The 13,633-nt window shown below is 43.1% G+C and overlaps 1 protein-coding gene across 9 annotated transcripts in view; it reads left to right on the forward strand.

Annotated features, from left to right (window-relative positions):
- The first annotated feature begins 638 nt into the window (after positions 1–638).
- Positions 639–13,633, forward strand: part of B3GALT1 (beta-1,3-galactosyltransferase 1) — a 378,681-nt gene continuing 365,686 nt past the window's right edge. For 5 of the 9 annotated variants that reach the window (XM_075117926.1, XM_048869766.2, XM_048869767.2 and 2 more), the window contains exon 1: positions 640–895. The gene's annotated coding sequence lies outside the window, so the exon portion shown is untranslated. Of the gene's footprint in view, positions 896–936; positions 1,287–13,633 lie in introns of those variants that run through there. The other 4 variants (XR_007359151.2, XM_075117928.1, XR_012664369.1 and 1 more) reach the window with 3 other exon arrangements.

The following is a 13,633-nucleotide window of genomic DNA, read 5'->3' on the forward strand; positions in this document are numbered from 1 at the left end:
TTTCCCCAGCCAGTGAGTCATGCGCAAGGGAATTTGGAGCTTTACCATTATGGGTATATGTCGTCTGTTGATGAGACTAGTTTGTAAACTCCTCTGCCTAGGTGCTGGACTGGGGGGGTGGGGCTGTTGCCACACCCCCTGGTTTGAAGTGGTTTCCATGATGGACAGGGGTCAGTGGCTCTCAGCACCCCGGTCCTCTGGACAGGGGCTTTCTCTCACATGGAGCCTGTACAGCACCGGGCGCAATCGGGCCCATCCTAGCGAGGGCCCGGGTGGGACCAGACCGCAAGTAAGGCGTAAGGCTAATCCACTGACTCCAGGGGAGCGACGGCAGCAAGAGAGAGCAGGGGTTGGCCCCGGGGCCAAGGCACTTGGCTGCACCGCGAGGCGCTGATAGCGAGGGACAGGCCCAGCCATGCGGTGCCCGCGCTTTCCAGTCCCGGACCCTGCGCCCTGCGGCCGCCCCGTCCCCCCGCGGCGCGGCCGGGGCGCAGCGCTTCCCGCTCCCAGGAGCTCGCCGCTCTCGCGGAAACGAGCCTGCGAGGAAGGGAGGCGGCGAACGTCGGGAGCTTCCTCGCTGATTGGTCTCCGCCGCTCGCTCAACCCCCCCCCAGCTCCGAGCTGGAGGAGGCGGCGATTGGCCGCCCCGGCCTGTCAGTCGGAAAGGCCAAGTTCCATTGCGGGATCGCCTCGCTCCGCGAGCCGGGCTTGGCTGCTGCTGCTGCTGCTGCCGCGGCGGCTGCGGGGGAGCTGGCCGGCTGCTGCTGGGGCTGATGGAGAAGTGATGCTGGCTACCGGGAACCGGGCGGCAGCAGCGGCAGGACCAGGACCAGCCGTGGGAGCCCAGCTGACCCCTCCGTGCTGCCAGCCGGGCGAAGAACAGCAAAGCCAGCTGGTAAGGTCTAGCCACGGGGGAGGTCGATGCCTCTGCCTGGCTCTGTGCGTCCATGCATGGCTGTGAATCCACAGCGCCTTTTGTTGGAGGGGCTGGAGGCAATGCAATGCAAGATAGCGTAGCAGCGCACGGGGAAGCGCTGTGTGTGGGCAAGATGTCTGGGACACAGGGAATCGGCTGGCGGCTGCTGCCGCTGCCGGCTGCAATCGACTTTGACAGGCAGGAGATTGCATGTGTGCGCGTTAGGAGCCACACTTCGCAAGCGTGGTACCTACCTCTCTAGCGATCCTTGCCCGGATGCCCTTCAGGAGCCGTAAGGATGGCTGGAAACGAGCGTGTCTTGCTGGGAGGCTCGGACGAGTGCAAAAGTCCGCCGTGTCTCTCTAGAAAGGTAAAAGCAACGCCGAGCAAAGTGAACTTTATTGCCATAATTACAAGGGGAAGTGTTAGCACGCTCCTTCCAAGGGAAGGCAGACTCCAGCGAGGCACAGTCATGTCACCAGTATTGCTGGAGAAGAGGCCAGTAAAGTGAGAAAACAGAGGGCTGTTAGTGAAAAAATGGCCGGGGAGGGCGGGGGGGTATTCTATTTTATAGTGTAGACCTAAAGCCCTACAAGCTCAGCTGTTCCCCTCTGTACTTTCCTTGCTGCTGTTGAGCTTCACATGGCTTTGGAGACGATGAACTGCCAACATCCAAACTCATTCAGTGCTCCTCCTGGAGCAGCTCCAGACAGCGTGAATCTCAGGGTTTGGTTTAGGGGACACGTTTCCCAGTTTTCGGTAACTACTATAAACTGTGTTGCAACGGGGAAACAAAGGGCTCTTCTTCTGTGCGCGAAGCGGAGGGAATTTAGAAATCCAACGGCTGTGTGAACTGTCAGCTCCTTCAACAGGATGTGTAGCTATTTGCCAGCCGCCACTGTTGACTTCCCAAATGTTTTCTATGAGGGGAACTATCATCGCTTTCAAAGAATGATGCAGGGTAACCGCTAAAAAAGCCAGATTGCCAATTAACGGAATAGTTTTAACCTTCTGTTTCTGTAACCATCCCAACAGGGTACTGGATTTTATTTTCTGTAGAAAGAGCTGAAATGAGCTTGCTTTTTATTACACACTGCAGATGGGTATTGCTGGTTGGCTGAGTTTGAATCAGTTTCCCTCGGTAAAATTGACCAGAGAAGACACTGAATAGTATTTTTAACTTTTAAAAAATGGTTTTACTAATCCAGTTAGCATTGACTCATTCTTTTAAGGGTAATTAAAACATAAGTAATAAAAATGGAAAATATAAAAGCTGCTCCATGTTGTCATACTAAGGATGGAAAAATAGGTAGTGCTTGAAAGGTGTGTTTAAGCAAGCATGCACCAAGGACCTCTTTAGAGAACAGCAAATTACTAGAGACCTTGGTAGTGGAAATCCTTATTACAAGTAGCCTGACCTTGACCTGATGACAGTCATTAAAACACTTTTTAAATTAGAGATTATGTAAACATTAACTCAGATCATTTGAATGGAAAATTCATATGCACAGAAAAATTAATAGAAAACAAATTTGTTATGGCTGATTTATGCTTTTGTAAAAGGCTAAAAATGGTAAGTTCAAAGAAAACTTCTAATATAGCAAATGGGGGTGGGGGAGGGAAGGAGGGAAATAAAGTCAGTGGCTGTTAAGACTTTATAGAATTTCAAAGACTAAATCCTGGTTCTTTCCCCACACATAATTTTCTATTTTTTCATTACTCTTTAGCATGAATTACTCTGTGATATAAGACCAAACATTTCATCTCTTTAAAACAGCAGTGTTTTAAACCAGTGTTGAATATTCTTAATTTGTTAAAATATTCTTTAACTTACCTTTAAAAGTTCTTTGATTAATTTTATTCTTTTCTTAATTAAATCTTGATTGCACAATATTTTAAGTAATTGTTGGTATACTTCTATATTTTCTTATGATGGGCTTGATCCTGCACCCATTCATGTCACTGAGAGTCTTATCAAGCAGAAATGTAATTTGAATTATTTTTATTTATTATTTTATCTGCAGATCCCTCAGCCATAATCCTGAGTGTTTAAAATGCTGCTCAACATGTTAAGAAGTTGTTTTATGTATTAAAATGTGTATGACGTATCAAGAATACTTAATTCCAAGTTTATGATTCTTTTCTAGCTGTCAAAAAATCACAACAATACTGTGTGGATTTGGTGCTCTAACACTTGCAAAGTAATCTGATAAATTAACTAAATTACTGAAATTTGACACCATGCATGACAAACATTTTTAAAAATTACAAAATCATATGATAGATGGCAGAATGGACAACGAGAGTAAACCATATTATCACAAAGTGTTTATATTTCTGCACACTCTGGAGAGATGAAGTCCAGTGTTGTGGCTGGACAGTAAATACTAAGTGTAAGTTCTACACCTCAGATCTTTTATGACTAATACAACATTATTCTTCCCACTTTGTATTTAGTAGATAAATATCTTTATTTACAGAACATAAAATGCAATTTAAATTCAGTTGCCTGTCTAGCATATAGATTTTCAGTGGATCTAGCGAAATCAAAAACTGGTATGAAGAGATGACTATAAAAATATCAGTTAACTTGACACAGTCAATTTATTTAAAATATTTTAGGCTAATTTGGGTGTCCTGTAAAGAGAAAATAGTAGTAGCAGCACTGCAGCTAGAATCAGGTACAGTGCAGATAGTCATGATGCGTGATCTCCTAGTCCCATTCAGTTATTCCAGTCTGCCTCATACCAACCCAAAGTACCTGTACATGCCCCCTACGGATGGATGGTGCCAAAAGTTCTAGTAGTTTTGAGATATGGACAAATGTTATTTTTGACAAGGGATTAAGTGGAAACAACCAAACTAATTTTTCTTGTGACCTAAACTAGATTTTAATCTAGATATCCAGATTGTAAAAGAATAGTCTATTAATGGACTGAATCCTCTTCTACGGACCCTTAATCATGTGAGGAGTCTCATTTACTTTAGTGGAATTATTCACGAGTAAATATTTACAGGATCAGGTCCTAATTTACTGCATCACCTAAATTTATTTAACTGAATCATTTTCATTATAGGTACTATGAAGCATTTTACAAAAATTGAAACATTTTAACTCATTTATATTTCTGTGGAAATGTGCCAAATCTAATGTCACAGTAATATATATAAGCAAGAGGAACTAGGAAGTGAATTTTGGTATAACAAAAGGCCTAATCAATCACTAGAAATTATCATGATTTGATCGATTATATGATTTTTCAACAATGCTTTTTCCCTTTATTATGGATTTATGACTCAGATCTTTCTAGAGCTGTATCAAAATGAAAGTGCAGTTTCTTAAACCACACTAGATTTGCTTTATTTAGATTTCCTGTTTATAAAATAAGCAAAACAAGTCCCTCCTTTCCCAATACATTTGTAAGTCTTACCAATTGGAGACTATCAAAATAACACAAAATCCTGGATTTTCCTTGCCTGTATATACATCAGTGATTTTTGCAGGGAACTCTTAATAAATAAATAATATAAAGAAAATATAGAAAGGAAAATTAATCATTCCAGCATGTTGCAACCTGCTCCCCATTTAATTGCCAAAATAAAGATGTAAAGCAATGTATTAAAATATTGGTGATGTAATTTGCCACGTGTAGTAGTAAAATTATTTATTTTGATGCAGCTAGGAAAAACAACTTCCATTCTGTTTAGAAATGAGAAATTTGTATATACATTTAGTTAAAAAAAAAAGCTTTGTAAGAAAATTATAGAAAGAACGAATGAATTTTACATACTTTATGTAGCTCCTTCCTTCAGTTGTATTAAATCATGCAAACTGTACATTGATCTTTTGAAAAGCTAATTCCATTTTTGAACTTCAGTAAAAACACTGACTTGTATCCTCTCCAGCAAATGCAGCGTCAGTAACTTCTGGTCCATGGAAGCTCTGCAGACCATCCTGGATATGGAGAAGTGTAAAATATACCCTAAGATGACTTTTTATCTTCCCCATTTACTCATATGTCAGCTTGTTCCAAATGTTTCCAAAGTGTCATAAGATACTGATAGGTGCATAACACTGCTTTAGGCTGTATGTATGGATGCCTAAGATGGCTTCTGTCTGAGGAGCAAATGCTGCATGGAAGCTGATCCACCTCCCATTGACTTCAATGGAAGTTGGATCAGGCCTCATAAAGCATTTCCCATTGACATCCATGAGGATTGCTCTTAAGCAGAGACTGCAGATTCAGGTCCACAGGCTGAGGATAAACTCATTTTCCAACAGATGAAGAAGGGCAGAGGCAGGCAGGTTCTTCTCTCACTGACTGACATACTCATATGCAGTGTGGGTTGCAGGAGATTAGACAGACAAGGTGGGTGAGGTAATATCTTTTACTGGACGTACTTCAGTTGGTGAGAGTAACAAGCTTTTGAGCTTGCACAGAGCTCTTCTTCAGATCTGGGAAATGTACTCAGCGTCACAGCTAAATACAAGATGGAACAGGATTGTTTAGCATAAATATTTAACACATATGTGAAGGTGAAGCGGCCCATTAACACCTCTCCAGTCATGGAGGGAGGGAAAGGAATGCAGGAAGTGGGGGGAGAATGCATCTTGGGGGAGGAGGGGGGGAGTTATTAGTGGGTTATAGCGTATTGTAATAAACCATATATCCAGTGTCTCTATTCAGTCCGTGATTTTTAGTGTCTAGCGAAGTTATGAATTTAAGTTGCCATGCTTGTCTTTTGAAAGTGTTATGTGTTTTCCTTTGAGAATGAGGACTGATAGGTCAGAAATAGAGTGATCACTGGTGATAAGGTGTTTTTGTCTTTTATCTTTTCCTGTGTGAGTTCATTCAAGTATGTAGTGATTGTCTGGTTTCATCCACATAGTTGTTACTGGGCATTTAGTGCACTGGATAAGGTGCACCATGTATTGTGATAGGCATGTGTAGGACCCATGGATGTTGAAAGGTGTGTTGTGGGGAGTGTTGATCATTGTAGCAGTGGAGATATGTCTGCAGGTTTTGCATCTGTTGTTCTAGCAGGTCTGGTGCCACTTTGAATTGGTGTGCCCTAGTCTGTGGGGACCTTGCTTCTGATGATGAGCTTGGAGAGGTGGGGAAGTTGTCTGAAGGCTAGAAGAGGGGGTACAGGGAAGATTTCTTTCAGGATGGAGTCCCTATTGACTATTGGTTGTAGTTGTTTAATGATACCTCATACCGGTTCCAGTGTAGGGTCAGAGATGACAAGAAGGGGTGTGGGGTCAGAGGGGGTATTGTTTCTGTATTGTAGAAGGTTCTTAAGAGGTATTTGGGTGGCTTATTTCATGGTGTGATCTACTTCTCTGGTGGAATGTCCTTGTTTGGGGAAGACAGTTTTGAGTGTGTGAAGGTATACATTGTGGCCTTTCTCCTAAGAGCATATTCATTGGTATTTGAGTGCCTGGGCTTTAGATAACAGATTTCTTGATATGTTTGGGGTGGTTACTGGATCTATGAAGGTAAATGTGGTGATCCGGGGGTTTCTTGTAAATAGCTGTCTGTTGGGTTCCATTATTGAAGCTGATTGTTGTGTCCAGGAAGTTGAGGCTAGTGTGGGAGTGTTCCAGAGAGAATTTAATAGATGGGTGGTGGTTGTTGAAGTTGTGGTGGAAATCTATGAGGGAGTTCAAGTCATCTGTCCAGAGGATGAAAATATTATCAATGTATTTCAGATATATCATTAGTTTTGTGGTACATTTGTCCAGAAATTCTTCTTCAAAGTGGCCCATGAAGATGTTGGCATATTGGGGAGCCATCCTAGTACCCATGGCCTTTCTCAAAGTGTTTGTTGTTGACTGAAAAATTGTTATGGGTGAGGATGAAATGGATAAGTTTGGCAATGTGTTTGGGGTGGATATCTGATGGTTGTCCATTGTCTTGTAAATATTTGAGGCAGGCAGCTATGCCATCATTGTGGGTGATGTTGGTGTATATGGAAGTGACATCCATGTTGGCAAGGATGGTGTTCTGAGGAAGGTTGTTAATGTGGAGTTTGTGGAGGAAGTCTGTTGTGTCTTGGAGGAAGCTGGCCCTTGTGTGGTGAGTGGTTTGAAGTCCCACTAGCTAGTGATCAAACCAGTAGACGAAGGGGGTACCATTGCAGTCTTCAGCCATGATGACAATGTTAACAAGGCAACAAAAGCTCTCTGACACCACCTACTATAAAAAACTCAAAGAGGACCCAACACCACAATTTACCCAGGAACTTAAGGACATCATCAAATCCTTCCCCAGACAAACCCAAGAGAAACTCTATATGCTTCCCAAGATGCATGATCAAGGGAACCCAGGCAGACCCTTCATAACTGGCCACGGCATTCTTAGTGAAGGAATATCGGGACTCTCAGAAACCATCCTCAAACCACTCACCACACAAAGGGCCAGCTTCCTCCAGGACACAATGGACTTCCTCCACAACATTAACAACCTCCCCACATTCCTTTCCCCACTATGACTAAAGGGGTCTTAATAGGCTACTTCACCGTGAACGGCCCCTTAAAATGTGTGAACTATTTATTTTAAACATTCTGTTCCATATTGTATTTAGCTGTGACACGCTGAATATATTTCCCAGATCTGAAAAAGAGCTCTGCGTAAGTTTGAGAGCTTGTCTCTTTCATCAACCGAAGTTGGTCCAATAAAAGATATTACCTCACCCATCTTGTCTCTCTAACTAATGCTCTGTCAGCCAGGAAAAAATTTCCAAAGGGCAGTGCAGCCTAAAGATGTGTCTTTGACAGCAATATTCTGCAGCTCAGTCAGGTGGAAGTGAAGGACAGATAGGGACAAAAATGATTGGCCTCTCTGAGAATTGGATCTCCGTATGAGGCATGTTAGTCCAGTCTTAGGGCTTTAGCAGTTGTGATAGACTGAATGGGCCCAGCTGTGATGATGCGTTATGAATCTCATTTTCAGTCCTCGAGCTCTCCCTCCATTGGTCACTGCTAATAACAATTATTATTATACTCAACACTTACATTTCAGTTTTCATTCAAAAGCACTATTTTACACTGTATTCAGGCATAATTTCACACAACACTGAAATACAGCCACATCTAGGGTTTTATAGTGCACAGCAACACTACACAACAACTTAGAACTTTTCCAATTTTGGATCTGACCAAACCAAATATTCATTTATACACACAGCCCTTTTGAAAAGTGCCATATACAATTTAAATAATATGATATATTCAGGTAGTCAGAATGTAATTATTCCTATGGAATTTAGCCAGGACATCTAGGTCATCACTTCTGCCTTTGCAGAAAATGCCGGGCCATCAGGAAATAGCCACAAACCTTTCTTAGTGCCTCTTATACCATGTTTGGGTACTGGCTTAATCAGAAAAGAAGAGGGAAGAATACTGTCTATCAAATCACCAGCATCTCTTCCACACACAGGTTTTTCTCTTGTGGTCTCCTATACAAGTATCAGATTTAACAATGCTTAGCTTGTGAGATCTGACACAATCAAAGCCGGTGGTGTTCTGATGCAGATAACATGCAGGAGCTTGCCTCCCTCTGAGCTGTTCTGTAGCTCCTCCATGTGAAGGGCTGTTGTTTTGTTTCTTTAGTCCTTCAGCAGGTGGCCACATTTTCAAGTGAATAGGTAGCTCTGCAGAGGAGCATCATCTGTGGCTTTGTGGGGGTTGTGCCAGCCAGAAGGCTGCAGATATTTCCTGCTGGATCAGGCCCTGAATTTGTTAAAGGATACCATTACTACTTGCTACTCTGAAACCTGTCATTACTAATTTATTACTTAGAGTTGGATCTTGTATATTAGAAGAAAAGTAGAATAAATAACTCTTCTCTTATGTTCAGATTTGATATTTACTTTATATAGCAGGAGATTTAAGTAGGGGAGCAAATTTTTAATATTCTCTGTAGTTAGTCAGATCTTAAAAAGAAAGTATTATGGAGTGTGTCACATTCCCGGGTACAATCCAGACCACTGGTGATTATGGCTAGTTCAGGAAAGTGTATGGATTAATAATTTAGAGCAATCTTGACCCCCCCCTCCCATGATGAAGTCTGTGTTTAGTGGTGGAGGGGAAGGAAAACTCTACAAGATGCCCCTCCTAGTGTTTCTCCCAAACCATAGCATTGGGGGAATGGGTGCAGTGGGGTACAGAGTTTGCCCTCTTAGTGACTGCAGTTAAAGTTACACTTAATCAAATCAAGCATTTGTAAGTATGGAAATGCATAATTACGATCACATAAATAACCTTAACTCTGCCCTCACACTACTTAATAAACAGTCTCGGGCCCAAACATCTCCTAATTAATCATCCTCCATTCACATATTACATTTCATACCTACACCAAAGAAATGGACAAAGTCCTTCCAACATTTTCAGTAGAGGTCTGTGTGCCATAAATACCCACTGGAGTGTCCACTGCAAACGTGTTCATAGAGTGAGTGCGCCACGATCTGCACTGGCTTCCCATGCGTTTTTGGATGAAGTTTAGATACTGGTATTGACCTACAAAGCCCTATATGGTTTAGGACCTTCCTACCAGAGAGGCTGCTAGTCTCCCCATGACATACCACCATAGGAGAGATCAGCAGAGATGCTCAAATTGGACCTCCCCACCCCAATATAAAAGAGAAGGGATCACTGGCAGGGTGTTCTCCATTCCTGTGAAATGCCCTGGTCAAAAATAGCCCAAATCTGTTGCTCTTCAGGGCATCCTTCTTAGGAGGGTTGCTGAAGAAGCAGATATTGTTGAGGACGATGATTAGGGAAAAATGGGGAATATGTTTTATTCTTGTACTACTTTGTAACATTATTATTATATAATCATAGGACTGGAAGGGACCTTGAGAGGTCATCTAGTCCAGTCTGCTGCACTCATGGCAGGACTAAGTACTATCTAGACCATTCCTGAGAGGGGTTTGTCTAACCTGTTCCTAAAAATCTCCAATGTTGGAGATTCCACAGCCTCCCTAGGCAATTTATTCCAGTGCTTAACCACCCTGACAGTTAGGAAGTTTTTCCTAAAGTCCAACCTAAACCTCTCTTGCTGCAATTTAAGCCCATTGCTTCTTGTCCTATCCTCAGAGGTTAAGGAAAACAATTTTTCTCCCTCCTCCTTGTAACAACCTTTTATGTACTTGAAAACTGTTATGTCCCCTCTCAGTCTTGTCTTTTCCAGACTAAACAAACCCAATTTTTTCAATCTTCCCTCACAGGTCATGTTTTCTAGACCTTTAATCATTTTTGTCACTCTTCTCTGGACTCTCTCCAATTTGTCCACATCCTTCCTGAAATGTGGCGCCCAGAACTGGACACAATACTCCAGTTGAGGCCTAATCAGCGCGGAGTAGAATGGAAGAATTACTTCTTGTGTCTTACTTACAACACTCCTGCTAATACATCCCAGAATGATGTTTGTTTTTTTTACAACAGCATTACTGTTGACTCATATTTAGTTTGTGGTCCACTGTGGCCCCCAAATCCCTTTCCACAGTACTCCTTCCTAGGCAGTCATTTCCCATTTTGTATGTGTGCAACTGATTGTTCCTTCCTAAGTGGAGTACTTTGAATTTGTCCTCATTGAATTTCATCCTATTTACTTCAGACCATTTCTCCAGTTTGTCCAGCTCATTTTGAATTTTAATCCTATCCTCCAAAGCACTTGCAACCCCTCCCAGCTTGGTATCGTCCGCACACTTCATAAGTGTACTTTGTATGCCATTATCTAAATCATTGATGAAGATATTGAACAGAACCGGACCCAGAACTGATCCCTGTTGGACCCCAGTCGTTATGTCCTTCCAGCATGACTGTGAACCACTGATAACTACTCTCTGGGAATGGTTTTCCAACCAGTTTTGCACCCACTTATGGTATTAAAAAGTTAGTTATTGTTTCTTTCCTTGATTTATCATTTTGAGTATTTGTCAGACACACCTAAAGTGTTCAGATGGGTGCCTCTTGTTATTATTTTGTTAATCTAAAGAATAAATAAATAGAGAATTTACCTTTTCAACCCTTTAGAGACCTCATTCTTGTAGATTAGGTCATCTTCACGATCTGCTACGTACACCTCACTATGATGCAGTATTTAAACTATTGTGCATCCAGCTTTAGATAATTGCAGCCATAGGCTCCAGACTTTGATGTATTTTCAACTGTAACTCAATTTAACGGGATGATTTTGTTTTGGAATTAACATATATATGTTTCCTTAGAGCGTGCACGTCTGTAGTCTGAGATTTGCTTTTAGAGACTTGTGGCCTAAAGTCAGCTTTGCTGATCTTTCCATCCATTTGATAACACAGATTGCCAGAATCTCTTTACACAAAGAATAAGCAGTAATTGTACCCTACTTGGTTTGATTCGTATTTTATTCTCGATATACTTGAAGTTAACATGGAGTTTGTCTTTGCAAGAAAATTAGGGAACAGGGTCTACCCGCAATGAGCTGACATGATATTAAACTTGACTTGTCCCTATCAGCAATTAATACAAAATCATGGTCTTGTGTTAGTTAGCCCAACTACTCAAGGTTGCATTCAGATGTGGGATAGTGAATACAAGACTGTGGACTGCTGCATGGTACATGTGCAGATGTCATGCATGGCCATAAATACTCCTCTGTAGCATTTGAGCATTGTCCTCTTTAAGACTATGCCACATGAGTAATAGATGAAAGGTAAGTCTCGTGAGGGGAATGAGTGGACAGTAGCAGAATCCATGCAGAATACATTCTAAAGCAGGGGCGGGCAAACTTTTTGGCCTGAGGGCCTCATCGTGTTTTGGAAATTGTATGGAGGGATGGTTAGGGGAGGGGGTCGTGGCCTGGCCCCCACCTCCTATCCGCTCCCTCACCCCCCAGGACTCCTGCCCCATCCAACCCCTCCTCTCATTCCTGACTGCCCCCCCGGGACAGCTGCCCCATCCAACCACCCCTTCTCCCTGTCCCCTGACTGCCCCTGGAACCTCTGCCCCCTGCCGCCCCATCCAAACCCCCTCCTTCCTGACTGCCCCCCCCCGGGACCCTTGCCCCCATTCAACCCCCTGTTCCCGTCCCGACCCCTATCCACATCACCACCCTCTGACCACCACCCCGAACTCTCCTGCCCTCTATCCAACACCCCCCCACACACACACACCGCTTCCTGCCCCCTTACCATGCTGCCTGGAACACCGGTGGCTGGCAGCGCTACAGCTGCGCCACCCGGCTGGAGCCGGGCCACGCCGCCGCCGCCGCCACCGTGCAGCACAGAGCACTGGGTCAGGCCGGGCTCTGCAGCTGCACTGCCCCAGGAGCTCACAGCCCTGCCGCCCAGAGCGTTGCGCCGGCAGCAAAGCAAGCTGAGGCTGCGGGGGACGGGGGACAGCAGGGGAGGGGCTGCGGGCGAGCCTCCTGGGGCAGGAGCTCAGGGGCCGGGCCAGATGTGGCCCGCAGGCCATAGTTTGCCCACCTCTGTTCTAAAGGCACACACACTGAACATCACTTGTGCTGCTTATCTGACTTATACAGACTACCATTCTAGGGCTGCACTTGGCTCCTAATGTCTAATTATAACAATAATATTCTTTTTGTTGAGATGTACATAATCATTAGCCCACTTTTTGTAGTCTATGTTTCTGAGACATCAGCACAATTTTAGTAGTTTCTCCTCAAGGAGAGCTATACATACTTATAATGAAGGAGAGTATTTTCCTGTGGGTGATATACAAGCAGTGTGCCACATTGATGCAATCACCTAGAAATAGTCCAAATCCATGTAGAAAGAGTATGAAGCATTTTTACAAAAAAAATAATTTTCTTCTCAATTAAGTAAGTCAGATTTTTGGTCTTTTAAGCACCTAATACAAGTATAATTAACAAGGCTTCAGATTTGCATATTTTTTAAAAATAATAAATCATAGAGCAGTCATGGTAAATGTAAAAGTCACAGGCTTAGGGGGAAATGGTGTGTAAGGTCATCAGAGTGCCATTTAAAGTGGGCAGGGCCTCCCCCCCGTCAAGACAATGAGCAGCTGGGCCAAACCTGAGTGGCATTGCAACCCCCGTTATGTCAGTTCGCAATGCTGAGAGCGGGACTATGGAACCAAAGAAAAGTCATAGACAAACAGAAAAATAACCATACCTATGACACTTTTACCACTGTGACAAACCTGCAGCCCTAATAATTAGTATATTTATGTTCTTGTACTGTACAAACTGTTCAGTTTTATTTTATCAAGCTTGGAAAGATCAGATCCATCTAGAAAAAAAGCTAATGAAAGAAAACTGTTCAAATCTCAGAGAATTTTTGAAGGTAACACAACACATCAGTTCTACCTGAAAATGTTTGACAGCAGACTTTGAGTACTTTTGGTGTTTGTTATTAACCCCCAGATAGTGCTTTTCATCTAGAATGTATGCTTAAAATGGTTCTAAAGTGCCAGTTACGTGCTGCCTGGAATTAGCTTCTGAACTGACTCAGTGACAAGCCAGGAAGCAGAGTGACACAGGGTGGAAGATTGGCTGCAAGATTCAAAATTAAGTACATGACAAATGATCCTACTAAGGAGATGTTGACTTGAATAAAGTAGCTAAGGTCCAAAGCAGTGTCAGTCATTAAAGTCAGTGGGGATTGTACTACATGCAGAGTGCTTGACGAACTGGGTCCAAGGCTCCAATCCTGCAAACATTCATGCAGGGGTTTAACTTCAACAAT

This window comes from Caretta caretta, chromosome 11, assembly GCF_965140235.1.
Source record: "Caretta caretta isolate rCarCar2 chromosome 11, rCarCar1.hap1, whole genome shotgun sequence".
Taxonomy (NCBI): Eukaryota; Metazoa; Chordata; order Testudines; family Cheloniidae; genus Caretta; species Caretta caretta.